Below are 27,350 nucleotides of genomic sequence, written 5' to 3'. Positions count from 1 at the left end.
GTCACTGGCCCTCATATGTGGGATCCGAACCGGGGCCCTCTGGCGTCCCAAGCCAGTTCTTAATCAACGCGCCACTCGACCGTCCCCAAGCTGATTCTTAAAAAGGTGTTCATAGCATCATATTCCCTCCCAGTATAAGGTGTTTTGATCAGGTATTTGGGGTTAGCCCAAGCACCTCTCATGACTTCTTGCCTGTTGGTTACGGTCTTAGAAACATTTAGTCCTTTAGGGCATGGTATCCCGTTTGACCAAAGCCCCCGTCTCCTGTCTCCTCTCTCACTGCAATAACAAGCTGAGAGCCCCTTGGGAAGGGCCTGGTAAGTTAGTCCAGGAACTCTGGAACTTAATGGTGCACTTGCAGTCCATCCCTGCCCATCTATCCCCCAGGCATGCACAACCAACAGTTGCTTCATCAAGTACAAAATGGGAGAATTTTTTCCATTTCCTAAAACATCATTTGTGCCTACTTTGATATGTGAGTGCTCCTTATTTTTGAGCACAAGAAAATGTGATGTGTTTAGTAGAAAGACTCTTTGCAGTCAGACCTGGGGTCCAGTAAATTCTATTGTTCAGCTGTGTGGTTTTAGACAAGTTACTTTACTTCTTTGAGACTCAGTTTCCTCCTGTAAGATGAGGATAATTCTACTGACCTCAGAAGGTTATTAGGAATAATTAAGGCTTTGATAGGGTATGATGCATAATAGGTAATAGCAAATGTGCATTTCTTTCCTTTCTCCTAGTCCTTTTTATTGCTTCTTATTCATCCTTTTGTGGTACTTAAATGGAATAACAGTACCTGTCTATTGAGTCACATATGCCAAGCCCTGAGCTAAGGACTTTCTTATGCTATGTCATTTATTTCTCCCAGTAACACATTTGTGAAGCAAGAGCCATTTTATTTTATTTTATTTTATTTGTTTTTAAAGATTTTATTGAGGAATCGGGGAAGGGGAACAGACAAGTTGCTTTCCTTTTGTTCTTCAGTCTAGTTGTGGAGAATGTTGCTTCACTGGCCCATGTTGGTAATGTGATCATTGCGCTCTTCCCGGCTGAGGCAGATCAGTTGCTGGCCATTGGACGGCCGCTCATGGCGGCTCATGCCGGCTGCCGGCCGCTCATGCTGGCTGCTGGCCACTCACGGTAGCTTATGGCTACCCATTGCAGCCTACACTGTCGCCGGTGACTCACGGCAGCCCAGCTCCAGGTCGAGCTGTTGTTCACCATTTTAGCTGTAGAGGGCGCAGCGTCACTGGCCCATGTGGGATCTGAACCAGCAGCCCTACTGATCAGAGCTCGTGCTCCCAAGCCAGCTCTTTTTTTTCTTTTTAAGATTTTTATTGGGGAATTGGGGGAAGGGGAACAGACAAGTTGCTGTCCTTTTTTTTGTTCTTCAGTCTAGTTGTGGAGGATGTTGCTTCACTGGCCCAAGTTGGCACCATCATTGCGCTCTTCCCAGGCGAGGCGGATCAGTCGCCGGCTTTTGGACGGCCGCTCACAGCGGCTGCTGGCCGCTCACGCTGGCTGCTGGCTACAGGGTAGCCCATGGCAACCCACTGCAGCAGGGGCTGCAGCCCATGCTGTCGCCAGCGACTCATGGCAGCCCAGCTCCAGGTTGAGCTGTTGTTCAGCATCTTAGCTGTAGAGGGCAGTGTCACTGGCCCTCATATGTGGGATCCGAACGGGGGCCCTTTGGAGTCCCAAGCTAGCTCTTAACCATCGCGCCACTCGGCCGGCCCCCCAAGCCAACTCTTAACTAACGAACTACTTGGCTGGCCCAAGCAAGAACCATTTTAAACAAATAAAGGGAACTGAGGCACAGAAGGTAAAATCTTGCCTAAGGTCACAAAGCTAGTAAGAGACAGAGCTGGGATTCAAACCCAGGTTTCTGATTCTAGAGCCCGATCTCTTTTTCCACTAAATTGGTCATTATTACATTTCTGTTTCTTTTCCTAAGCAGTATGTGACTTCTGGTGGTTTTTATTTTCTCTCTGTTTAGACCTGTTGGGTTTTGTGCGCATGTAATTCTTGAGCTTTTTTAGTCACGATTAGTGCCTAATTGTCCTGATGGAGGTACAAACAGTAACATTGCATCTGCCACAGCTCTTTCCTAATTCAGAGCAGATACCTTCAACTCTCTCTTTTTTTTTAATTTTACTGGGGAACAGTGTGTTTTTCCAGGACCCATCAACTCCATGTCAAGTCGTTTTTAGTCTGTTTGTGGAGGGCGCAGCTCAGCTCCAAGCCCAGTAGCCGTCTTCCATCTATTGGGTTGTCAGAATGGTCACGACGCATTTTTGCAACGAAAAACAGAAAAAATACGTCATGACGTTTCCAACAACACAATAGTTGCTAGGGCGCAGCCCACCATCCCATGCGGGAATCAAACCAGCAGCCTTGTTGTTGAGCACGCGCTCTAACCAACTGAGCCATCCAGCCGCCCACCGGCAGCTCAGCGGCAGCTTAGCTCAAGTTGTTGTCTTCAATCTAGTTGCGGAGGGTGCAGCTCACTGGCTCATGTGGGAGTCGAACCAGCAACCTTGTTGTTTAGAGCTCACGCTCTAACCAATGGAGCCACCTGGGTGCCTGAGCTCTCTCTTTTACGGAGGCTATTCCCTCATTCTTTCTTTACCTTTCACATCAAACCAAATAGATTTATTTAAAGTTATACCATGCTTGTCGATCTCGTTTGATCCATCAGCAGACCCTTCAGAAGAGTAGATACTATTGCCTTCATTTTACAGATATGAAAACTAAGGTCCAGGAAGGTGAAATGACTTGGTTGAGGTCACGCGGTGTATTAGAAGTAAAGCTGGAATTAGCCTTTAGGTTTTCTGACTCAGCCCAGTGCTTTCTCTACTAACTTAGTAAGAAGGAGAGTTACGTGTAATATAATATGCAGATCAGACCTAAAGAGGGTTGAGCTGAATTAGGACCCAGGATCTAGAGAATTTTCTTGCCTGCTCCATCTACATCTCACCCCAGTTCATTCACACTCATTTGAGGAATTCATCAGAAAGGGAGAAACACTTTCCCCTTAGGGTTCAAAAATGTTTTCATGACAGGGAGCTCAACAAAGCTTTTCATAAGGGAAGGGTCCAGAGAATGTTAGTATCGCCTTATCCAAATGAAAAGTTAGACTCCCAGGGCTTATTAGCCTGTGGTAATGTTTGTAGAAGGAGCAGAGGAATAGAGAAGACCCTGCATGTCTTCTGACCTCTAGGCTTCAGCCTGAATCAGGCGAGGGTTGGACTGAGGCAGAACAGTGGTGAGAACTGAGGATTGGAGCTTCACTTTACCTTCTGCCGACATATTTAGTTTGGGATTTAGACAAGCAAGTTTACTTCATTCAAAATTTATAAAGAGGAATTCCTGCTGCTGCTCTTAAAAAAAAAACCAAAAAAAACAAAAACAAATAAACAAAATCCTTGGTTCTGGGAACCAGAAGGAAAAAGAAATCTTTCCCCAGCTCTAGGCCTCGGACATTTCAATCCTGCCAGGCATCTTCTTCCTTTTTGTTTCTTTCCTTACATTCTCTCCTTTCATTCCTTTCCTTTCCCTCTTTTCTCTGTTAACTGCCCAACTTCCCTTCTTATCCTTTTCTCTCCTACTCTCTCCCTTAACTCTTGAAAACAATGAGAGAAGGGTGCCTTTAACCAACAGATTAGTAGGTAGTTGATATTATAGATACTGGGCTGAGAGTCAGAACATGGAGCTTAAGATTTTGGACCTTACTTGTAGACCTCAGAACAAAGGTTGGTGGGGCAGGTGTTCATTCATTCATTTATTCACCCACATGTTCCCCAAATACTTAATATCTCATACCTGCCAGGCTCTGTGGCAGATACTTGGACTATTCAGTTGATAAGACCCTAAACCTTCCATAAGATCACAGTCTTATGGGGAAGACATAGTAGCAGTAAACCGCTTTCCCCCTCTACCCCTTATTAAATCATTGGATTTTGAGGTGGGAAGAACTTTAGAGTTTATCTGGTCCTTTCATATTGCTACATAATGTAGTAAGGCAGACCATGAAGTAAGTAAGCAAGCACAGAGGCTTTCGAGTAAAGTAAAGCAGACCTAGGTTTAAATCTTAGCTTGCTGTTTACTAGCTGTGTGACCTTGAATGGCATGCTTAGCCTTGCCCATCTTCAGTTACTTTTGCTATAAAATGGGCTTGCCACCACCTGCTTCACAGGGTATTATGAGGGTTAACAGCTTAATACCTAGCTCAGTGCCTGGTGCACAGTAGCCCGAGCATCACCCTGCATCAAGGCCTCGTTTAAGTCCTTGCTCCTGTGAAGCTTCTGAGGCCACTTCCAAACAGATTTCTTTCTCCACTTTTACAAATCATAGCACCCTTTGAACTGTTAGACCTGCCTAATATTGTTAGTAGTCCTTTGCAAGAAGTTGACACAGTCCCCCCCACTGGACTGCAAGGAGCCCAAGAATAAGGACTGTTCTCATTCATTCCTGCATCCTCTAGAACCCCTTGACCAACTAGGCACAGGAAATGTTTTTTGATTGATTGGACAAAATTACTGTATATATTCAGTGTTTTGCATCTGACAGAAAGAGCTGTTAAAGACCTGGCTGGGAGTCTCCCATCCTAACTCTTCCCCCTTCTGCTCCTGTTATCACATTGATCCTCACAATATCCCTCTATTATAGGCAGGATGGGAATAGTGTCCCCATTTTGTAGCTGAGGAATCTGAGGCTCAGATTAGAACCCAAGTCTCTTGTTTGGAGATAGATCGAGTGTAAGTTAAGAGTAGCAGGCATGAAAACAGAAATCCTAACTAACTGACTAGGTCTGCATTCTCTGGAAGCAGTGCAAATCTTTACAAGAAAGAAGGAACAGGAAGACTAGTTCTGTGGCCTTAGCTAACGGTGAGGCCAGAACCAGATGTAGTCACAGGCAGAGATGTTTCAAGAACATGACAGAGTGGTGAGAAAGGGTTCAGGATAACTTCATTGATTTTCAAGGCTTCGAAGAAGGATTTGAATGTGTACAAAGTACATAGTACATGTACAGAGTACATAAAAAATGCCTGAAGACAAACATTCCAGGTGAGACAATAGTATAGACAAAAGTATAGGAGCTGGAAAGCCCACGGTAGATGTAAGGCAGATGATGACCGAATAATAGCATACCTAGAGAGTGAGGCTGAGGTGATTGGGAGCGATGGCATTTTTTTTGAGCAGGGGAGTGGCATTAGGAACATTATTAGTCTGGCAATGTGGGCCCAATGGATTGGAGCAGGAGCGGGGCGGGGAGACTAGTGAAAGAGCGACCAGGGAAGAGGCTAATATAACAGCCTGTCCTTGTAATGTCAGTAAATTTTAAGAAATATTCTAGCAGTGCAGGCAAGAGATAATGAGATCCTGAACCAAGAGGAAGTTGACACAGTAGGGAATAATGAAGAACAGTTTGAATGTAGAGCTCTTAGAGCAGAAAACCCCATGAGGACTTGGCAATTGTGGGTATGGGGAATGAGGGAAGGAGGGGTTGGAAAGCATCAACATTTGGAGCCTAAATACTTGGGAGAACAGTGAGTTATACCATTTGCTGAACCATGGAGGCTGGGAACTAGGGGATAAGTTCAGTTTATTGTTATGTTGAATTGGAGGTGCTGATATGATAGTCCATTCCCCTTACCACCAACCCCCTAGTGCCTCTCCCTTTGTCCTTTGACCCAGGCCTACAGAGATCCTTCAGTTCTGTGTGTTTGCTGCTTTGTTCCAAGCTTGGAGCACCCCCTGACAGATCCCTCCACCCATGTCTTAGAACAACTTTCATTCCCTCTCTGAAATAAAGATAGTGCCTATAAGGTGCTGAGCCCAGTACCTAGTCTATTTCAAAGTGTGCATTAAATATTAGTGGCTGTGAAATGGCCATTGTTGTGGTTATCGTCATAGCTTTGTGATTATAGTAGCTAGAGAATTAGAGAAGCCTCTGGAACCACCTAGTTGAAGGACTCCAGAATCATTCAACTGGTATTCAGTAAATGGAGAGGATCTAAGGCTTGAGCTTAAATGGGGGCTCTGAACCATGTCAGTTGAGACTAGAGAACATGTTTCCTGACTTTTTTTCTTCTGTTTTTGAGAATTGGCATAGTGTGTGGTTAGAAGGGCAAGCCCTGGAGGTTGGACTTTCTGAGTTCATGTCCCAGCTCTGCCATCTATTAGCTGTGTGACTTGGGCACATTTACTTAACTTCTCTGTGCCTCAGTTTCCCCATTAGTAAAATGGGGAATATAACAACACACCAGCCTTATACAATGGTTGTAAAGATTAAATGAGTTAATACAAATAAAGGGTTTACAACGATTCCTGGCGTATGTTACTATTCTCCTTACCTCAAAGTCAGCCCTACCCCACATTCCAGGTAATGTATAGGGGTTTCTCTGTTCTTCAGCCATCCTCACCCAGCAGAGGGGATGAGCAGAGAAACCTAAAACCAATCTTTGAGTGCTTAAAAGATTGTCCCAGCTGGACTGCAGGTTATCTAAGCCTGGAGGAAACTGGCCCAGGAGTGAGATAGTGTTAGAGTTGTCCTGAAGACCTGACTTCCATTCCCAGTTCTGCAGCTGATTTACTTTGATCTTGAGCAGTCACTTTACCTTTGATCCTGATTTTTCTTGTATGCAAAATAGGAAGAATGAGTAATTAATTCTTCTCCAAATATCTAGTATCTATCTCATTCTTCCCATCTCTACATTCTAGCTATGTTGACTTTCTTGATCCTTAAGCATAACAAGCTTATTTTTTTTTCCTATTGCCTCAGGGCCTTTGTATTTGTTATTCCCCTCTCTAAAACACTGTTCCCTCAGATCTTTGCAGATCTTACCTCCACACTTCATTGAGGTCTCTGTCCAATAGTCACCCCTTGGAGAAGCCTTCCCTGACCATTTTATCTATTTTTTTTGTCATTTTCTTCCCTTATTATTTTTCTTTATAGTACTTAGCACAACCTGAAATTACATATTCAGTTATTAACCTATGTCTTGCTAGGATGCAATACATGTGAGGGCAGGAACTTTGAATGCTTGCACCTACCTAAGTTCTGATTGACTTCCCTCTGTTATAGGTGAGCCCTGTTCCCAGAGGCAGCTGGTGCTGACCCTGTAACCCTAAAGAGGAAATTGCTGACTGAGCTCAACCTTGGTGAGTGAGGATGTCTGGGCAAGCTTGGGCCAAGATACAAAGTCACTAGTTTGAGACTTATTTTTACCCTTGGTACAGATGATTACTCTCCTATTTCATGACTATGATTTGGCATACTGGGAGGAAAACTGAACTTGCTTTACTGGAGCTGTCACAAGAATGGTCTGGGATATATTCCATGAATAAGACAAAGCACGGTCAATTCCCTCTGGCTTCTGTCAGCTGCTTTCTGCTGAGGGGTATTCTGAACCTGACAGCTAAACCCATCCTCCCACAAGCTCTCTTATCATGACCTCATAGCCCTCAGAGACTCCTGATTTCAGTCTTGACTGTGACCCACCAAGCCCATAGGTCAGCTTCAAAAAATTCTATAGTTTTTTCAGTCCTGCAAAATGTGATCATGAAGGACCAGCCGAGTAACTCAGTTGGTTAAGAGCTCGCTCAAGAGTGTGAGCTCTGAGCAACAGCGGTTCGATGCCCGGCCTGAGCTGAGCTGCCGCTGAGCTGCCAACAGGTGGCAGAATGGCTCAGCTAAAAAAAAAAACAAACCAAAACTTTGCAAAATGTGATCATGAGCATTGGCGAGGATAGAGTGGGGCTGTGTGAAGGGGATATCAGGAGAAGCTTAGAGAGAAGACCGCAGATGGTGAGATGGGAAGGGAAATCAATACATTAAGAACCAATTATGTTATGGGTCTTATTTACTCTAGACAAAACCCCATTTTATAGATAAAGGAGTTGAGGCTCAGGAAGCTGAAATAATTTGCCTAGAGTTCACACCTAGGAATCCATAAAGCTGATGCTAGCACCTAGGTCAGTCTGACTGTTAATACCATTGTTCTCCCTAACTTGGCAGGCTTTTCTTGGACTGCTTATCTCCCTGGAATCCTGATTTTTCTTACAAAATTCAAGAAGACAGATTTCCTTAGGGATCCAGGAATGAGGTCCAGTTATTTGAGGGGCCCAGCTGGGCATGCAGGAATTGGGGGTCTCTAGTGAACAATGGCATTTCTAGTGAGAGGGCCAAGAGACTGAAAGTTAGGAAGAACTTTTTTTTTAAGATTTTTATTGGGGAGTTGGGGGATGGGAACAGACAAGTTGCTGTCCTTTTGTTCTTCAGTCTAGTTGTGGAGGACGTTGCTTCACTGGCCCAAGTTGGCATCATCATTGCGCTCTTCCCGGGCGAGGCAGATAAGTCGCTGGCTTCTGGATGGCTGCTCACGGCGGCTGCTGGCCGCTAATGCTGGCTGCCGGCCACACACGGCAGCCCATGGCAATCCACTGCAGCAGGGGCTGCAGCCTATGCCGTCGCCAGCGACGCACAACAACCTAGCTCCAGGTTGAGCTGTTGTTCAGCATCTTAGCTGTAGAGAGCAGTGTCACTGGCCCTCATATGTGGGATCCGAACCGGGGCTCTCTGGCGTCCCAAGCCAGCTCTTAACCAACACGCCACTTGGCCGGCCCAGAAAGAACTTCTAAACAGGCAGAGGCTCGGGCTAAATACAGAAGAAAACACCTGTAATACATGAGCTCCTATAAACGCTTGGGCCAGCGCAGATAAAGTTGGGAAACATGGGTTTTTATCCTCTCTGTCAACATTTGCTCTTGGACAATCTCCATTTCCCTGTTTGTAAAACAGAGTGCCTCCTCGCACCCCCACATGTCTATTGTGTGTACACTAACCATGCAGGATGTTGTAGAGAATCAAATGAGAGATGCAAGTTGGAAAGCTTTGTAAATTGTAAAGCGGCATGACCAAACTGAAAGTGAGAAGAAAGCATTATAAGTGTATCACTGATACCTCAGTTCCTGACCTACTTGCCACTCCATTTCCCAAAGGTGTAAAAGGAAGGGTTTCCTTTGGCAATTTGCGCTGTAAATCTTATCCCATGCCCTTCTCTTCCCCTTCTGCAGGCCCTACCTGAAGCTCCATCTTCCCACAAGGAAAGGGATTCCAGGGCAGAGACAAAGCCAGGCAGCTTTGGTAGCCATGATTTGCAGCATGTGGGCTGCAGAGAGCAGGTTGAAATGCGCGCACACAGCCTGGCTCCAAGGCTACTGCCGGCACAGATATTAAAGCAGTTTTCAAGAGCTCATCCCCAGCATGTGACTGCACTCACTGACTAGTACTACTGAGATGTTGTCTTGTGCCCTACTGTCATCTCGGAAGAGGAAGGCTTATTCCTATTTTGGCCCTAGGTTCCCTGCCCATCCCCACTCCCTGCCTTCCAGCTGGTAGTGAAAAAGGCACTTAGCTGTAGCCTCATATCTTATCAGAGGCCATGTTTTCCTACCATCTCTCTCTGCCTTTGACCAGTGATATAGGCCACTCTCTTCACACTCCGTAACAATGGACATTCTGTTCTTCCCTCTGTCTGCCTGAGGGTGCACAAAGGTGGTCTTGGTTGGCCAACCTTCCCTCCTACTCTGAATGTCCAAACTCTTGCTGCCACCTCTTTTTGTCTGGTTAATCTAAAGTTTTATAGCTTCTGGCTTTTCCATGTCCTGGGTGCCAAGTTTGGATCTTATTGTTCTTGTACCAGTTGCCCTGTGAAGAATTTCCACTATTACTATATTTTAAAATATGAATGATTCCATGTAAGAAAAGTATATAATATACTGATATCCATATAGTAGTTTATTTATCTAACATCGTCAATTTTCTAGAGCCCAACTAAAAAACAAAAAGGAAGCAAATCACTTTCATCCTTAAGCCCTTGCACAGTACTAATTTATTCTTTTATGTGTTGTTGCAACAAGCTTAGCAGTCTGGTTTCTAAACCACCATAAGATTAAAAGCAGCATTTAAAAAAGTGGGGAGGAACTGCTATGTCAACAACAGCTAGAGGTGAGAGCTGAGAGCTAACAGAAAGGGAGGGGTGAAAGAGCAATGATAGAAAGAGAAGTTAAAATGAGGATGGAGGCCATTTAATTTAGGGGCAACAGCCCTAGAGATATGTCTGTCTGTGCTTTAGTAAGGTTGGGGCTAGGTAATTTTTAAGGTAGTTCTAGGTTCCTCTTGAGTGCCAGTGGCATCAGAAAGTGTTTAATTATATAGTGTCTACTATATTATGTGCTACTGAGTGCTCTACATAAATTGATTTCATTTTCATAGCAGCTTAGGAGTTACCGTATTTCCCCATGTATAAGAAGCACCCTTTTTCAAAAAATTTGGGGTCTAAAAACTGGGTGCGTCTTATACAGTGGTTGTAGATCCTTGTCAAGTCATTTAAGAAGTGTGGCATTTCAAATGCCATAGATGGAACTGAGGACGAGGCAATATATGAAGACAGTGATTCGTCATCCGACACAGATGAGGACAAACTAATGGTTGGGAGTTTTGACAGTGACGAGGAGTTGTATGAATTTTATGATGAATAAAACTTGAGTTCAATAACTTTATGTAATATATTTTTTTTCAAATTCCGGGCCCCAAAATTAAGGTGCATCTTATACATGGGAGCATCTTATACCTGGGGAAATACGGTAGGTGATGATATTTTCATTTTATAAATCACTGAGACTTAGAGAGGGACAAACTGGCAGTGATTGGAAGAGCTAAGCTTAGAGCCCAGAAGAATATTGCTCCAGAGAACCAAGTATTGGGTTGTCGGAAAAGTCATGACGCATTTTTGCAATGAAAAACAAAAAATATGTCATGACTTTTCTGATAACCCAATATTTCTACTGTCCTACTTTGGCTCTTTCCCCGTGATCTGAAACCCCAGTCCTTCTCAGCTTCTTGGACTAGTGGTCCTTCCCGCCACTCCTCTTTATTCATTCTCATATATAAAATTTTCTTTTTAAAAACATTCATTTATCCAGTGAGTATTTATTGAGTGTCCACCATGTGCCAGGCACAGTTTTAAGTGTTTGAAAGGCAGCAGTAAAGAAAATAGTTTTCTCTGTTGTAGTTTACATTCTAGTGGAGGAAAATAGATAAACAAATATATATGATGAAAAATGCAGCAGGGTAAGGGAATAGGGAGGGACTGTGTGATGAAAGAAGGCCTCTATGAGAAAATAAAATCTGTGCAGAACTATGCAAGAATGAAGTGAACTATGTGTGTATCTTGGGGAAATAACATTCCAGGCATAGAGTTCAGCAAGTTCAGGGGCCCTGAAACTGGAGTGCTCCTATTGTGTTTGAGGAACAGAAAGAGGCCAGTGGGGCTAGAAATGAAAGTGAGCAATGGGGAGAGTAGAGCATGGAGGAGTCACAAGGGTAGATAGGGACCCAGATCATGTAGGGTTTATTCTGAGTGAAATAGGAAGCCACTGGAGAGTTTTGAGTAGAGGAATGATATAACCTGATGTCCATTAAAAAAAAAAATCCCTCTGCCTGATTGTATCACGTGACCAAGGCCTCCAGTACAGCGTTGAATAGAATTGGTGAGAGTAGACATTCTTGCCTTGCCCTCCATTTTAGGGGAAAGTTTTCAGTCTTTCTGATTAAATATGGTGTTACCTATAGGGTTGTAGATGACTTTTATCAGGCTATGTAAGTTCCTTTCTATTCCTAGTTTATTGAGAGGTTTTATTATGGATAGATATTAGATTTTGTTGATTGTGTGTTTTTTTATCCTTGATTCTGCTAACATAGCACTACATTAATTGAATTTTGGACAGTAAAACAATCTTGTATTCCTATAATAAATCCCACTTGGTCATAGTCTATAATCCTTTTTATTTTTATGTGGTGTTGGACTTGGTTTGCTAATATTTTGTTGAAGATTTTTGTGTCTATATTTATGAGCGATACTGATTGGTAGCTTTAATTACTAATACTATATATATATATATATATATATATATTTTTTTTTTTTACATGTTCTAGGCCTACTTAGATTTTCTATTTCTTTTTGAGTCACTTTTGCTAATTTGTATCTTTCTAGGAGTTTGTCCATTTCTTCTAAGTAGTCTGATTTCTTGGCTTAAAGTTGTTAATAGTATTTTTTTATAATCCTTTTTAACTTCTGTAAGGTCGGTAGTGATAGCCCCCTTTTCATTCTTAGTTTTAACAATTTGTATCTTGTTTTTTTCTTGCTCAGTCTTGCTTAAAGGTTTGTCAGTTTTGTTGATTTTTTAAAAAAGATTTTATTGGGTAATTGGGGGAGAGGAACAGTGCTGGGGAATCGGGAAAAGGGGAACAGACAAGTTGCTGTCCTTTTTGTTCTTCAGTCTAGTTGTGAAGGATGTCGCTTCACTGGCCCATGTTGGTATTATCATTGCGCTTTTCCCAGATGAGGCAGATTGGTCGCTGGCCTCTGGATGGCCGTTCACAGCGGCTCTTGGCAGCTCACACCAGCTGCCAGCCGCTCACACTGGCTGCCGGCCACACACGGTAGCTTATGGCAGCCCACTGCAGCAGGGGCTGCAGCCTACGCCGTTGCCTGCGACTCATGGCAGCCCAGCTCCAGGTCAACCCATTGTTCACCATCTTAGCTTTAGAGGGCAGTGTCACTGGCCCTCACGTGGGATCTGAACCGGGGCCCTGCTGCTCAGAGCTGGCATCCCAAGCCAGCTCTTAGCCAACGCGCCACTCAGCTGGCCCTGTTGATCTTTTTAAAGAACCAACTTTTGGTTTCATTTTTTTCTATTCCATTGATTTCTTACTTTAATCTTTATTATTTCCTAGCTTCAGCTTCCTTTGGGTTTAGTTTGCTCTTCCTTTTCTAGTTTCTTATGGGTTAATTAATTTTTAAAAAAGTACTGTGAAACCCAAATGAAACTTCTTCAGCTTGACTGACATGTGGGTTGTCAGTTTGCTCCTGATGTAGTAATCTCTGGAGAAGTATCTGGAGCCTTAGCGAGGGCCTAACTCAGAAACAATGGAGGAGTGTATGCCTTACCAACAGGGAGGTGGGTAGGGCTAGACCCATAGTGCTGGGCATCCTGGAACCTGCCCGCCTGTCAGCACTGGGCAGGCCTGAGCCTTGTGTAGGTCGTGTAGGTGATGGAAGCAGTGCAGCAGGAAGTCAGGCGACACGTAGAAAGCCAGAGCTTCCCTCAGACTTCTGAGGAGCTGGCACTGGAGACAGCTGCGCACCTTAGACTTCAGAGGCTTCAAGATGGCTTTGGAGGCCTTGCAGAATACCTCTGTTGTATCTGTTAGTGACTGAGATTCTATGCAGAGATTTGACTCCTATAAAAAAATACAGTAAGTCCCTGACTTACGAATATTCGAGTTGCAAATTTTCACAGATACACGTGGACCTCACATTACGAACATTCGTAGATGTGAACAAATCGTGGAAGTAGCTCACGTGTCTGCTGGACATTGTCACAGTTGTGCTGCTGTGTGCTTACTGTACAGTGCGATAGTGTACAGTAGTACAGTGCTCAATCAGAGCCCGGGATGTCTGGAAGCAAGAGGAAAAGCAGTGGTGATGTGAAGGGGACTGCTAGGAAGTGCAAAGCAATAACCATGGAAACAAAAGTGAAAATAATTGAGAGATTGGACTGAGGTGAAAAGATGGTAGACATCGCTTGTTCTTATAACATGAAGTGTTCAATCATTGGCTTTACATTGTATATTTGTATCAAAGGTGTATAAAACTCACTTTGTCTGACTTACAAATGACTCCAACTTACGAACGTTCTCCCGGAATGGAACTCGTTCGTAAGTTGGGGACTTACTGTAGGCTTAAATACAGATCCCATAGGTAACGTTGAGGTGGCAAGAGCTCTGAGCAATGCCTGGGCTTGCTGGGGACTTATTTGTGGCCTTTAATTTCCTTATCTATAAACAAGGAACAGTTTTCTACCCAGCCAACTGTGTAAGGCACATTTCAAATGAGTGCTATATAAAACATATACTGTTCAAGTGTAAGGGACTGTTAATGTTAGTAATTATCTTGATAAGAACCTGGGACAGAGTCTGAGAAGGCCTAGGAGCAGTAGCATTGTATTGTCATCCTTCAAGGTATGGGGATGAATGTCTGACCAAAGTAGACTTTGTAGCTTAGTAAGGCAGGAGATTCATTGTCTGCCAGTGTAATCATCCAATGGCCCCTAGAGAATCTATTGAGAAAATCTGAGGGAGGCTGCCAGAGCAGCTCACATAAGAAGCAGCTGTCCCTGCTCTCTCTCCACCCAGGAATTTTACCCACATTTTATTACTTTGCTTCCAGAAACAGCTGGCTTTCTTGAGGGTTGTTGCTGTCACAGAAAAGCAATAAGGCCCAGCTCACTTGCGGGAAAGGAATAGTGTGCAAAGGGCTCTGGGCCCCCTTGGGCCCTGTGTCTCCCTTCTTCCTTCTCCAGTTTTCATTAAAATTAAAGAGAATCTTTCTGTCCCACTGGAGGAGCAGGCCAGACAGAAGAGGGACTGATAGGTCCTGTTGGTCAGATCAGCTAGAGGGCAGTTCTGAGGATTTTGGCTGTGGCAGAGAAGCAGGGTCCTGAGCTTAAGTTTAAGGCCAAGAGATCAAAAATCCAAGCTGGGAAACTAGGAAATAATAGATAGGAAACCAGAGTCCATCAGCAACTGTGGTGCTAGAACCCTGAGATGAGTAGGAAATGAATAAAGGGGACTTAATGATCTTTTGAAGGGCAGCCACAGGAAAACAACAACTATCCTACAAAAGATCATGTTAACACAAAAGCAGAAATTGCTTCTTTTGAATTATCTGTAATTTTGTATTATCTGAGTCTCTTCCTCTTATACTCTCATCCATCCCCCTCTCCATCTTCCCAATTAGCATAATCAGTCAAGAGTTACTGTACTGTTGGGTTGGAGGAAAAGTCATGATGCATTTTTGCAACGAAAAACAGAAAAAATACGTCATGACTTTTCTGACAACCCAATAAGTGCATAAGACAAGAGACAAAAGTTACCTATAGTATAATTAACTGATCTTTGGGGAGATTAATTATGATGCTGGGGAAAAAGAAGAGGCTTTAAAGCCAAAGGTTTGAGAGTCCTTGCTATGACATTTATTTCCTGTGTGACTAATCTCTGAGCTGTAGTTTTCTCATTTGTAAAATGGGAACAGTAATGCTTATGTGGTTATTGTGATGCTAATAGGAATGATGAAAAAAAAATGCCTGTTTTGGATTGGTGTTCAACCATTGATAATAAAAATTGAAATAAATTCTGATATCATGTGTTCAGTGTCAGAGTGTAGGTGAGTATTGTGACCCAGGCTCTTAACCCTGTTCTTCTAACTCAACCTTGGGAAAGCATTTAATGTCTCTGGGCCTCAGTTTCCTCAGCTCTAAAGAGTGAATGAGGTAGAAAGTTGATCTATAATTGCTCATGTCCCTTCTAATTCTGTGCCTCCAAAAGCATGTTCGTCTGTGGTTCAGAGGCATCAAAGAGTCAAGAGGGAAAAAAGTCAGGAGGGTGTCAAAGCCGCAGTGCTGCTTAAGGCTGCACTAGGGACAGTTACAAAGAAGGAACCATTATCTACAAAGAGAAAGTGTTGGAAGTGTCTGGGAGTCTGCTACAGGGTCAGCGACTTGCCTGTCACCCAGCATTTGGAAAAGAAATATCAAAGAGATCCGAATGTCCTGGAAGGCTAGAGACTGAGTAGATGGCAAGTAAGAGAAACCATGAGGCATAGAACTTAGTTTGTGCTCCATTACCCATTTTCTGGGTGTTCCCAGTCAAGCTATTTCTCTTTCTGCAGCTTTCATATTCCCATTTGTAAAATTAATTAGTCAGGCAATATATTCTCTCAGGGCCTCTTAAGGGCTTTCTAAAATTTCATTGTTCACTCTCTTCTGGCTTTCCAGTTGTGTTTGTGCCCCAGCTTTTGCCCTTGGTGTTAAGGATTTCATTGATATGAGAAAGCTTCTTAACCAGCCAGGGTTTGTTTAGCCCTTGAAACCACAATTTCAGGCCACTAAGAATCATAAATTTTCAAGTCAAGAAATGCCTGGTCCACCTGGACCAACCCCCCTTATTTAACACTGAAAGATAGTGCAGCAGAATAGAAAGACTACAAGCTTTGACAGCAGACCTTGAATTCAAATTCTTTCCAGTACTAACTTAATCTCTCTGAGCCATAGTGTATCATCATCTGAAATTTAGGATAGTGATAATGGAGTAGGCACATAGAGAATTATTATTTGGAGGAGGAAAAAAAATAGGCCGGAGAGGTGGTCACCTGCTCAGGGCTGAGCTCAGACTAAGTCTTTATGTCTAAGTCCAGGGTTTTCTTCTCCTCTAGAACCAAGGTCAGTTGTACCCATATGTATGTACTAGCAAGGATTGAAACTGAAAGCATGTCAGCTTTTTTAACATCTCTGCCAACAGCCTTCTCAATTCCCTTGTGGCGTGTGTCAATAACACAGCCCGTACTTGTTTTAGAAACAAGCGCTCCGTAAGCACTCCTGTTTGATTTGCTTTGGCTGGAACAGGATCCAGATGCTCTTAGAATAGCACAACAGACTCTCCAAATCAGCCCATTCCCATTCTGAGCCACTCGTAGCTCTGATCTGCTGCTGGCTGGGGTTTGTCCCCAAGTCCTCCTTACCTGTCATGTGAATCGCATTCATCAGACTTTTGCTGTTTGCCCTTTCTCTCTTGATGGAAGTAACATTTATTATTGAATGTTTACCTACTATGTGCCAGATATTGTGATAGGTACTTTAAGTTGATTATCTTCCTTAATCTTTATAACTCATTAAGTTTATTAATAGCTCTGAAGGGAAAGCCAAGCCTTAGTGAAGTAAATGAATCTGCTTGAAGTCACACACCTAGCATTGAAAGAGCTGAGGTTTGAACTTAGGTCCTTATGACTCCATGGACCCCATGCACTTAGTATAGTAAACTCTTTCCTGAATATCAAACTGTCTCTCTGGCCTCATGCCTTCTGGGAGGGTAGAGTGTTGAGGAGTGTGCAGGGGGCACTCGGTGGCTTTAGTGTAATGGGAATATCTTCCATGCCTTCAATGTATTTTCTCATGAGTTTCTGCTCTGCCCTGCCTCAAACCAGCTTCTCCAGGATCCAGGTGTGTGGCCCAGAGATCCAAGCACTGAGTGAGAGGCCACGTGTCCATCTTCAACATGGAACACCAGTCCCTAGTAGAAAGTGTACTTGTCATTTTCAAAGTTGATATATTTCAAGCAATAAGCCCCCACTTGAATGCCCAATTCTGAAGTGCAGAGAAGGAAAGAGAAAGGGTCTGTACATCTCAAGCTTGATGAACTCCCTTAAGGGACCTGGCAGGAGAGAAGACAGACACACATGAAAGATTTAGGAATAAGATTGTTCTAATAGACCCTCAAATCTGTACTAACTTTTTAGTTTACAAAGTGCTCTACTTGCAGAGACCTTCCTGTGAGGAAACTGAAGGCACCTGCCTTTATGTGGCAGAGCCAGGGGCTAAAGTCCAAATCCTTAGTCTTGATAAGGCCAGTGAGTCTGTGCCCTCTCTGAGAGGATTCTGTCCCTGGCATGGGTCTTCCCAATCTTAAGTTGCAAAAGAGACACATCCTTAGTCTCTACCTTTTCTGAGCCCTCCTTTGTCCACTTGTCTCCTTCCTCACCCATTCCTACTCAACTGCTAGGACCTTCTTAATGAGACCCTTTCTAATGATATATTTTTAGGCATAGTATAAGAGGAGATATTTTTGGCTCTGTATTTCCCTCAGGGTCGTTTGCCATAAAATGATGGAAGTTAAGGATGTCAGAGTGGGAAGGATCCTAAATTAATGTCAAGTTTACAGAGTAAATCTTTATTTAAACATACAGTTCAACTTCTAAAACAGAGTTGTTCTGTTTGAAGTGGCAGGTATGGGGAAGGGGCTAGAGTCCACCAGTCTAGCTTCCCCCTTACCCTCACCGAAGATAGCCCCCAAGGCATCTGCCTTAAACCTGCAGGGTCCCTGGGAACACAGTTTGAGAAACAACACTGACCAAGACCAACTTGCCCATTTTATAATTGTGAAATTGTGACCCAGCAAGGGACAGTAAGTAAGTAATATGCCTAAGGTTGTACAATGAATTAGTGGTAGTTCTCCTGACTCAGCCCTGTGCCCTGTTTACTATGCCCTGAGCTTTATGTCATTTCATAAGTGACTACCTGTTCCACTTCACTAACATCCAGTGCCTGGATATCAGGATTCTCTTGACTCCTGGCATCTGGTTCCTGTGAGGTAGGCAGGCCTATTGATGTGTGTACTCTGTCAGGGCATAATTCTTAATACATATGGTGAGAATGTGTCAAGTTTTGTTAAACTCATTTAAATCAGCAGAAAGAGAATAACTGAGAAATGAGATTTATGTTGTTAGTGGAGAAAGGATTGCTGAAATTAGATTGCTAAATTAGATACAAAAATTGATTAATGTCCTAATGAAAATGTAACCTTTGGTATTATCCTCTCTGCTTAAAAAAAGTGCACAGGCTCAGTTCCCTACACATTAATCTCTAACTTTGCAGTGTTAAAACATTTGGGCTCTAATCATTTGTGAACAGTAAGTCAAACACACTTCCATACTCCAGGAGTATCAGCTGTCTCTCAGATGCATATTAAAAAATGTTCCAATATGACTTTAAAAGGTCACATGATCATATTTTTGCCTTACTTCCAAGTTTTGGATAATTTTCTTTAACATAGCACTATAGAAAATGATCAGAGCCTCTTATTATTAAAGCCAATTGGAGCTGTCCCAACCCAGGAAAGCCCCTTTCAGCTCAGGGTACAGACCCTACTTCTTTGCTGAAGCTTCTGCAGGTAGCAGCTTTTGAACTCTGTCCCACAGCTCTGCTTGCTGGCCTGGAGCTTGGCCTTTGCTATTCCTAGACTTGCTTCTTCCCTGGCCAAGGAGGCTTTCCCCTGCTTCTGGTTACCCTCAGGGTCATCTGGGATGCAAAGAGTTAGAGTTCCATCTGGAGGAAGTTTGTCTTGAGCACAAAGTACAACTCAGGTAAAGTAGGTAATTGCTTTCATTGTGTGGTTTTGTCTCTGAACATGTTTTGCCTATCGCATCCCCACTGCTACCCAAGACCAGATCTTAATCATCTCTTACTGGGACTGTTTTAACCGTCAACTAATTCATCTCCCCATCTGTAGTCTTTGCCCCTGAAATATAACCCCCTGTCTCTCCATAGGTTTTTAGATACAGATCTTATTCATGTCACTTCCCTGCTCATAAAATCTCTAGACTAAATCCAAGCTTTTTAGCATGATATTTAATGCTCTTTAGAGAGACCTTCCCCCCCTTTCTTTCCAGCCTCTTCTTCAGCCCCTTCTTTCTCAGGCTCTCTGTTCCATAGGAATTCATACTAGCGGGTAGAAATATTAGGGAAACCAACTTTTGGACAAGTTTGGAGGAAGAACTACCTGATCAAGTCTGCCAGTTAAGGTTAGGAAGCATTCTTAGTTGTTAAACATGCCAATTTGATAAACATTTGTGCCAGGCACCAGGGATAGGTCCTTAGTAATAAGGAGAAAGCAAACACATGGTCAAGGCCTTTAGAGCCCATACTTGATCTAGGAAGGGTAAAGTAAGTAGATAGGCTATAGTAATGATCATTCTAATGGGAACATGTGGAGAGCTTTTGGAACATGGAGGAGGAGCTTTTGGAACACTAATTACCTGAGAGATCAAAAAAAGCTTCACAGAAGAGGTGATATTTGAGTTGGACTTCAAAGATGAGACATTTGACAATTGTGAAAGATGAAGTATTTTTTTGGCAGTTGTGAAGGGGACCCTCTAGCTTCCAAGGAAAGAAACTAGTGAGGACAAAGATACAGAAGCTACAGGTATGTCTCAGAGAAGCGTAAACAGCCCAGTGAAGCCAGAGTGTAGAATTTCAGGGATGGAATGTGGTTAGGGTTAGTTACCAAAGTAAGTTGGAGCTAAACTGTGTTAGGGCTAATATTCCAGGCTAAGAAAATATTGTGTGTGTGTTGTGTCTCACATAGCATACAGTAATGATCCTTGAATTGAGTGGTATGTATTTGTCTATTTGTGCATGTGTATTAGCTGTGTGTTAGGAGGCATATGTTACATTTGGAGATGATTTTTGAAGATCTGATGCAAAGCACATACCCAAAATTGGAGCCAAAAGGACAGGTTAGACCTGTGCTCACTGGGCTTGAACTTCTGAGATGTTTACCACTTCCACAGGTCCATAAATCACAGTATGCCAGAATTGGAAGCAACTTTAGGGACCAGTAGTGCATACATCTATCCATTCAGTTATCCGTTCAACAAATGTCTGATACTGCACTTGGAGCAGGGATATAGTAGTGAACAAAACACTGCTTTATGGAACTCGTTTTCTAATGAGTAAGTCATTTATTATATCTATCATTTCATAGGTGTTACTAAGAAAGATAAGCAGAGATAAAGGCTTAAAAGTGGCCAGGGAATGGCCTTTCTCAAGCCAAAGATCATTTCCAGCTGAGAGAAACGCAGGTGAGAAGGCCTCAAGGCAAGAGTGTGTTTGTAAAAAAAAAGAAAAAAGAAAAAAAGAAAAGAAAAATTAGAAGGCAGACATTGTGGCTGGAGCAGCACCCTGAGGGGGAAAGAAGGGGCCTGAGGTTCATTCGGCCAGTGAGAAAATAAGGCTGATGAGTAGCCAGGGCTACACAGCAAGTTAGCATTAGCCTTTCCCACACTCACATTCGCATACATGACCTAGTAATAGAGTGATTCCTGGAAGGTCAAAGCTAGAGAGGTCTTTGGACCTCTTTTAGCTTCACCCTGTGGTATTAGAAACCCAGGGAAGACAAGTGACTTGCCCAAAGCCACTTATGTTGTTAGTGGCAGAATTTGTTTTTCCTTTGCTTCCTAGTCTCTGGCTTTTGATTTTCTGCATGCTATCTCTCTCTTTAATGTCAAGCAAAAGGGAGGCAATTTGTGACCACATAACTGAGCTAGTTTTCAGTGGCCTTCTGCCATCTGCCCTCACTTTAGCTTTTTATTTGTTTTTTGTACTGTGAATTTACTGTTTTATTCTGGCCAGTATCTTTGAACTACCACCCTTTGTACCACCCTTTAGCACGTTGCTAAATTGCACACCCTTGTTCATGCTACTGCCAGACTTGAACCGGCAGCCTGCTCTTACTTAGCCTCCAGTCTGTATCCAGACTTGTCTTTGAACTCTAGCCCCAGTCTTATCTCTGGAGAAGCAATGTAGAAGGAATAATGTAGAAAGGATATATACTCGTATCTGGATTTGAATCCCACTTTTAGCACATATTGAGACAAAGTAAAGTTGCACAAGTGACTTGACCTCTGGGAGCGATTTTCTCATCTGTAAAATGGAATGTTAATACCTGCTTGATGGAGCCATTGGAAAGAGTATTTAAGGTATTACACATGTATACCTCAAGCATTCTATAAAGAGAAATTTACTCTTCCGCAAAGGCCCATCCTGAATGCCCTCTCTCTTTTTCCTAATTTTCTAATAGCTAATACTGCTTGGGTTTCCATGTGATAGGCTCTGTGCTAAGTGCTTTTAAAAAGCACTCATTATTGCACGTGAATCTACAATTATCTCAAAATAAAAATTTAGAAAAGCTCTGATCTCATTTTCTTTTTTTTTCCTGAAAAATTATGCTTTTATTAAACTTGTTAGCAAACGTCAGAGTTTTTTGTTCCAAGATCAGGAGAAAATAATATTCTTTGATTGCTTATCTTGGGGTTTCTGTGCACTGGTGACGTCTTGTGCTGTAAAGAAACAGCCAGCCTGGGTTTCATTTGTGACTAATGGTCCCCGTCTCCCAGAAGACTGAGTTCCGGCCTGCCCTCTGCTACATCCCGCCAGTAAGGGAGCAGCAATGGGAGGGAGGAGACTTTCTTCTCTACCAAAGGCCAGAGATGTGAAGACAAAAACTCATTTCCCTTTGGTGATAAGTGTAGCCCGTCTGACAAATAGGATGAAAAGTCCTGACCCTCCGTCTGCATCAGGGCTCACAGGTCAAGCATGTCAGCCCCACAGTCTCGGGCCACGTGTAGGCACGCATGGGTGTATACACCAACAACCGAATTCAGGCGATTTAACTTGCAACCTTGCACGAGGCACTCCTTTCCCCAGGCGGCCTCGCAGAGCGGGGGCGGCATGATGAGGATGACCCTGTCCTCGGGGACGCCCACGGACCGCAGGTACTGCACCATGCTCTTCAAATTCACCATGTACTCATCCAGGGGGACATGCTGCTTGGGGTTCTCCTCTTTTAGCGCACTGTCATTGGCACCAAAGAAAATTGTAACTGCTACTGGGTTGTCCAAAATGTTCCCTTTCCTGATTAATCTTGGAAGGATAATTTTGGCCCATCTGGTATTATAGCCTGAAAATTCACGATTCAAAACATCACATTTTCTGGGTGATGGAGTCTCCGAAGAGCAACACCCGAGGCCATACCAGAGTGCTCCCGCAGCCCACCTCGCACAGCGCCATTGCCCCGACCTCTGATCTCATATTTTCTATATTTGTATTATTCTTGCTGTATGTAGATAGATGCCAGGTTAGGGTTCAGTAGATACCGATGTTCCAGTTATTGCTGTTTTTTAGCCATGTAAATTTGACCTCACCAGAGTGCAAAATTTCCATTCCATAGCCATTTGGAAACCTGACTTGCTCACCTGCTTGCCTTAGAAAATGTTCCTCTGTTGATGACAGAGCAGCGGCAACTGGGCTGGCCCTGTGTGACTTGGAGAGGACAGGATGGGAGGCAGAGAACTGGGTGTCTGGGAGCATTAGATCAAGAATTGGATCTAATGAAATCAAAAGATTTCAGTGGTAGGAGCCTGGAGATAGTGTTGATGGTAACTGTGCTTGGATTATGTTCTGGGGATAAGGAGGATTTCAAGCTCCATTAAATGGAAGGACCAACAATGCACAGCCACCCTTGTTTGTGCCTGGGCAAAAAAAAAAAAATTGGTGGCAAGTGTACAGCATGGCTGTGGGTGACCATAAGCTACCTCTGCTATTCAGGATATCAGCTTCTGACCCTGTGTCAGCCCTGGACAAGGCTGCCATGGTGTGATAGTAAGGGCCCAGTCTCTGTAATTACACAGACGTTTTCACATCCCTGCTTGCCAATTATTAATTGTGTTCTTAGGCTAATTCATATTTTGCTTCTCAGAGCCTCACCTTCCCTGTCTGTAAAATAGTGCTGTTGATAGCTACTTTTGGGTTTGTTGTGAGGATTCAAAATACCTTAGGTAAATAGGTGTTGCACAATACCTGATACTTACTTGGGTGAATGGCAAGTTGATTTGTTGCTGTTATCTCTTTGAAGACCAGTATCCTTAGGAGGTGGCATTAAAGTCTGGGCTGCTCTGGTTCTCTGACCACCTCCCCATATGCCCCTCGAGAAATGCCTCGGACCCTCCTTTCCCTCCTCAAGTTCAGGCCCCAGAAATGTTGGGTTAAGGAGGAGCCTCCCAGCCAGTCTCTGTCTCACCAAGTGGCGTATCTGAGTAAGCAGGATTGTTACATAGCAGACATACAGGGCTAGGGCAGGTAGCTCCGGCATCAGTGGATGAACAAAAGGCTTCTCTCTGTTCCCAATAAATTGGTCCTTGGGGACCCTAGCTTTGAAATTCTAATTGACACAGGAAGGAAAAGATTCATTAGGCTCTGGACTCATTAAAATGCTCTGCTGCTCACCTACGATTTATTCTTGGCACTTCATCAGGAGGAATTAAGTAAAGCAACGGGATGGGAGGATACTGACAGGCAGAGTCCGATGTCCCTGGTGCTGCTTGTGTGGTGGGGATGTTGGGTCTCATACTATGGAGCACACAGCTGGCTTCAGAAGTTTCTTACCATAGGACTTAGCATGAGTCTAAGTCTCATATACTGTCAGTGCTGAAAGGACCTTTTGGGATCATTCATAGATGATGACTCATTTATGGATTGCCTGAAGGACGGAGGCTTGCCTGTCACTGAATACAGTAGTGGTGGAGCTAGCATTAGAATCAGTCAGGCCTCCTCACTTCCAGGCCAGGAATCTTCCCCGGCATCACCTTTGGATTTCCACATTCAGTATTTCATTCAACCATCAACAGATACTTTTGACACATTCTGTGTGCCAGGATTCTGTGATAAACAAAAGAGATGTGGAAGGAGAGGGATACCTGACCCAGTATTAGGGAAGATTAGAAAGGCCTCCAACTCTGAGGAGTAAATAAGAATTAGCTTGGCAAAGAAGCCAGTAAGGAGTGTTCAGGGCCAAGAGACCAGTGCCTACAAAGGCCCAGAGACTCTTTATAGGAATGGAAAGTTGAGTGTTGCTGAAGTGGAGGAATTGAGGAAGAGATAAGAAGTTAGGATGAGTCAAATCTATGAGGTTTGGTCCACTTTCTTTGTGGTTATAAGAACCGTAGGGCTGGCTGAGTGGCTCATTGGTTAAGAGTCAGCTTAGCTCTGAGCAGCAGGGCTGCCGGTTAGGATCCCACATGGGCCAGTGATGCTGCCCTCTACAACTAAGATGGTGAACAACAGCTCGACCTGGAGCTGGGCTGCCGTGAGTCACCAGCGATGGTGTAGGCTGCAGTGGGGCTGCAGTGGGCTGCCATGAGCTACCGTGAGCGGCCGGCAGCCGGCGTGAGCTGCCGTGACCAGCTTTTCCAGCTTTTCTGATCTGCCTCAGCTGGGAATAGGGCAGTGATCACATTACCAACATGGGCCAGTGAAGTGAGGTCCTCCACAACTAGACTGAAGAACAAAAGGACAGCAACTTGTCTGTTCCCCTTCCCCGATTCCCCAACGCTGTTCCCCTCCCCCAATTCCCCAATAAAATCGTAAAAAAAAAAAAGAACCCTAGATCTTAGGGTTTTAGGGATTAGGAGTCTTGAGTTCCGGATAAGTTTCTGCTACCAATATGTTAGTCTTCATTTAGGTAATATTGATTTAACATCGTTTAAGTGTGCCACACTGGGCATTGGGGTACAAAAATACATAACATGTATAAAGTCCCCTACCTCAATGGTATGTCAGTTTAATGAGGCAAACAAACTAATAAACAGCTCCTATAATAAATCAAAGGAATAATTACCTTTTCTGGAGGAAGTCAGAGTTGAGCTATATGTTACTGTCAGTATTTTCTCTGGGCTTGCATGATCTCACTTGTCAAGTGGTGATAACCACTGTCCTTTGTAGCTTATGAGCTGATGGGAAGACGACTTTGTGATGATTGGTATTTGTGTAGCTTTTTGTGGGTTACAAAAACACTTTTCCATCATTGATTAATTGAATCTTAACTACAATCTCATGACTTAGGAAAATTTCCCCCAATTTACAGATGAGGGAACTAAGACTCAGAGGTTGAGGCTTATTCATGGTTTTATAGCTTTTGATTAACAAAAGCTAGGATTATAAATCCAAATCCTATGCTCTCTTTTGCAGTACAGTGGATCCGAACAGACTAAAAAAGTAGAAAGATGGCAACCATTCTGTCCCTTACTTGAGTGGCAAATTTCTCTCTCCCTTCACTAGAAACAATAAAGAATGTGTCCAGTGTGAGAAAAGCAGACCGAAGTTAGATGGGGAGAAAGAAAGGGAGCTTATTTCAGGTCTTCCCCAGGTTGGGCTCTGAACTTTTAAGACCATGAGCCTCAGTGCTCCATCAGCTCCTGCTAATCCACCTCATGCCATTTCTAGAGTGCTGACTCAACCATCATCTCATTGGCTGCGATAGCAACTTGTGGCACAGACAGAACCTGCTTTACAGATGAGTAAACTGGGGTCCACAGAAATGAAGCAGCTTGCCCAGAGTCACTGAATTATTCATGCCAGAACAAGGACTGGAATCCAGGCCTCCTGACACCAGACAGGTGCCAAGTCATAGAGTGTAGGCTCCTTTGATTCAGTTCATATCACACAGTTCTTGAATATACCTTGTGAGGCGGAGACTTTGCTTTATAAGAGAGGCTCTGATTAGGCTTACACCATCCTGGTGCAGTGCCTTCCTTAAGAGCAGGGACTTCTGTTATTTACTTCTCTGTCCCCAGCCAAGGCCTGGTTCCAAGAATGTTTTGCCCAGCTGGAGGGAGCAGAAGGCCACAGCATTTTGGATCATGGCGATCTAAGCAGGGCTAGAGAATGAGTTGAGAGCCCTACACCTGTCTACTGCTGTTTTTGTGCCTGGGCACCTGCCAAGGTATTTTCCATCCCAGAACAAAGTGAAGCTTGTCAACCTTGTTCTCATTTCCCATCGCCGCCTCCCCCAACTCCCCATCGCCAGACACACGTGTTGGTCTCCTAGATATATTTCATACAACTGCTTCTAGGACCTGCTGTCCCAAGGCATGTTCCAAGATGAGGTTAAGGAGTCTTGCCCCACTGCTAGTCTGGCACCTCCTCTCTCCAGCTCCTGCCCACTCTGCTGTTTTTACTCCTGACTCCTTCAGCAGATTGGCTGAGTTATGTGACTCTGACAAACAGCCTGAAGAGTAATCATACTGAGAAATTGACATGTTTCCTGTTTATCCAAAATCCTAACTGGAAAATTTTAAGGAGTACTATTTGAGGGGGGTGACTAAGATAAGGGCAGTTGACTTCTACGATGGGAAGCCTGCAGGAACCTTAAATTCAGTACTTTATAAACTGTGAAAGGAAATATCAAAATTTATTTAAAATGTTTTAAAGGCCCCTCGTATTCACATCTTTATACATTATAGAGCTCTTTCATACCTGTTAGTGCCTTTGAGTCTTAGAGAACTTTATGAGGGAAGCAGTGTGAGGATTATTATACCCACTTGACAGTTGAGACCAGGGAAGGTTAGTGACCATCTGATAATCATGGTGGCAGAGCCCCAAGCATAACTAAGATTTAGCCAAGATAAGTAGTCCTGGGTTTGAAATCTGGTGCTCTGTACTTTCTAGCTGCATAACCTTGGGCAAGTTAGCATCTCCAAGCCTCAGTTTTCTTCTGTATAATAGAAGGATAACAATATTCTTATGGTTGTTTAAGGATTAAATAAGGCAATGTAGGGAAAATGCTGGCACAGTATCGAGCAAGTATTAGAAGCTCAGTAACTATTGGTTTCCCCTTCAGTGTTTTATTTTTTATTTTTTTAATTGGGGAATTGGGGGGATGGGAACAGTGCTGGGGAATTGGGGGAAAGGGAACAGACAAGTTGCTGTCGTTTTGTACTTCAGTCTAGTTGTGGAGGATGTTGCTTCACTGGTCCAAGTTGGCACCATCATTGCGCTCTTCCCTGGCGAGGCAGATCAGTCGCCGGCTTCTGGACGGCTGCTCACTGCGGCTGCTG

At 43.6% G+C, this 27,350-nt stretch overlaps 1 protein-coding gene and 1 pseudogene across 4 annotated transcripts in view; one reads left to right on the top strand and one right to left on the bottom strand.

Moving 5' to 3' along the window:
* RALY (RALY heterogeneous nuclear ribonucleoprotein) overlaps positions 1-27,350 on the top strand; it is an 87,366-nt gene that overhangs the window by 25,316 nt on the left and 34,700 nt on the right. For 3 of the 4 annotated variants that reach the window (XM_019655280.1, XM_019655286.1, XM_019655282.1), the window contains exon 2: positions 7,088-7,164. The exons of the other annotated variant lie outside the window; for it this stretch is intronic. The gene's annotated coding sequence lies outside the window, so the exon portion shown is untranslated. The remainder of the gene's footprint in view (positions 1-7,087; positions 7,165-27,350) is intronic. 4 annotated transcript variants of the gene reach the window in all.
* LOC109389605 (isoamyl acetate-hydrolyzing esterase 1 homolog pseudogene) lies at positions 21,726-22,934 on the bottom strand (annotated as a pseudogene).

Source organism: Hipposideros armiger, unplaced genomic scaffold (genome assembly GCF_001890085.2).
Source record: "Hipposideros armiger isolate ML-2016 unplaced genomic scaffold, ASM189008v1 scaffold_238, whole genome shotgun sequence".
NCBI lineage: Eukaryota > Metazoa > Chordata > Mammalia > Chiroptera > Hipposideridae > Hipposideros > Hipposideros armiger.
Note: the sequence above shows the minus strand (reverse complement) of the source record. Positions and strands in the feature narration are given on the sequence as shown.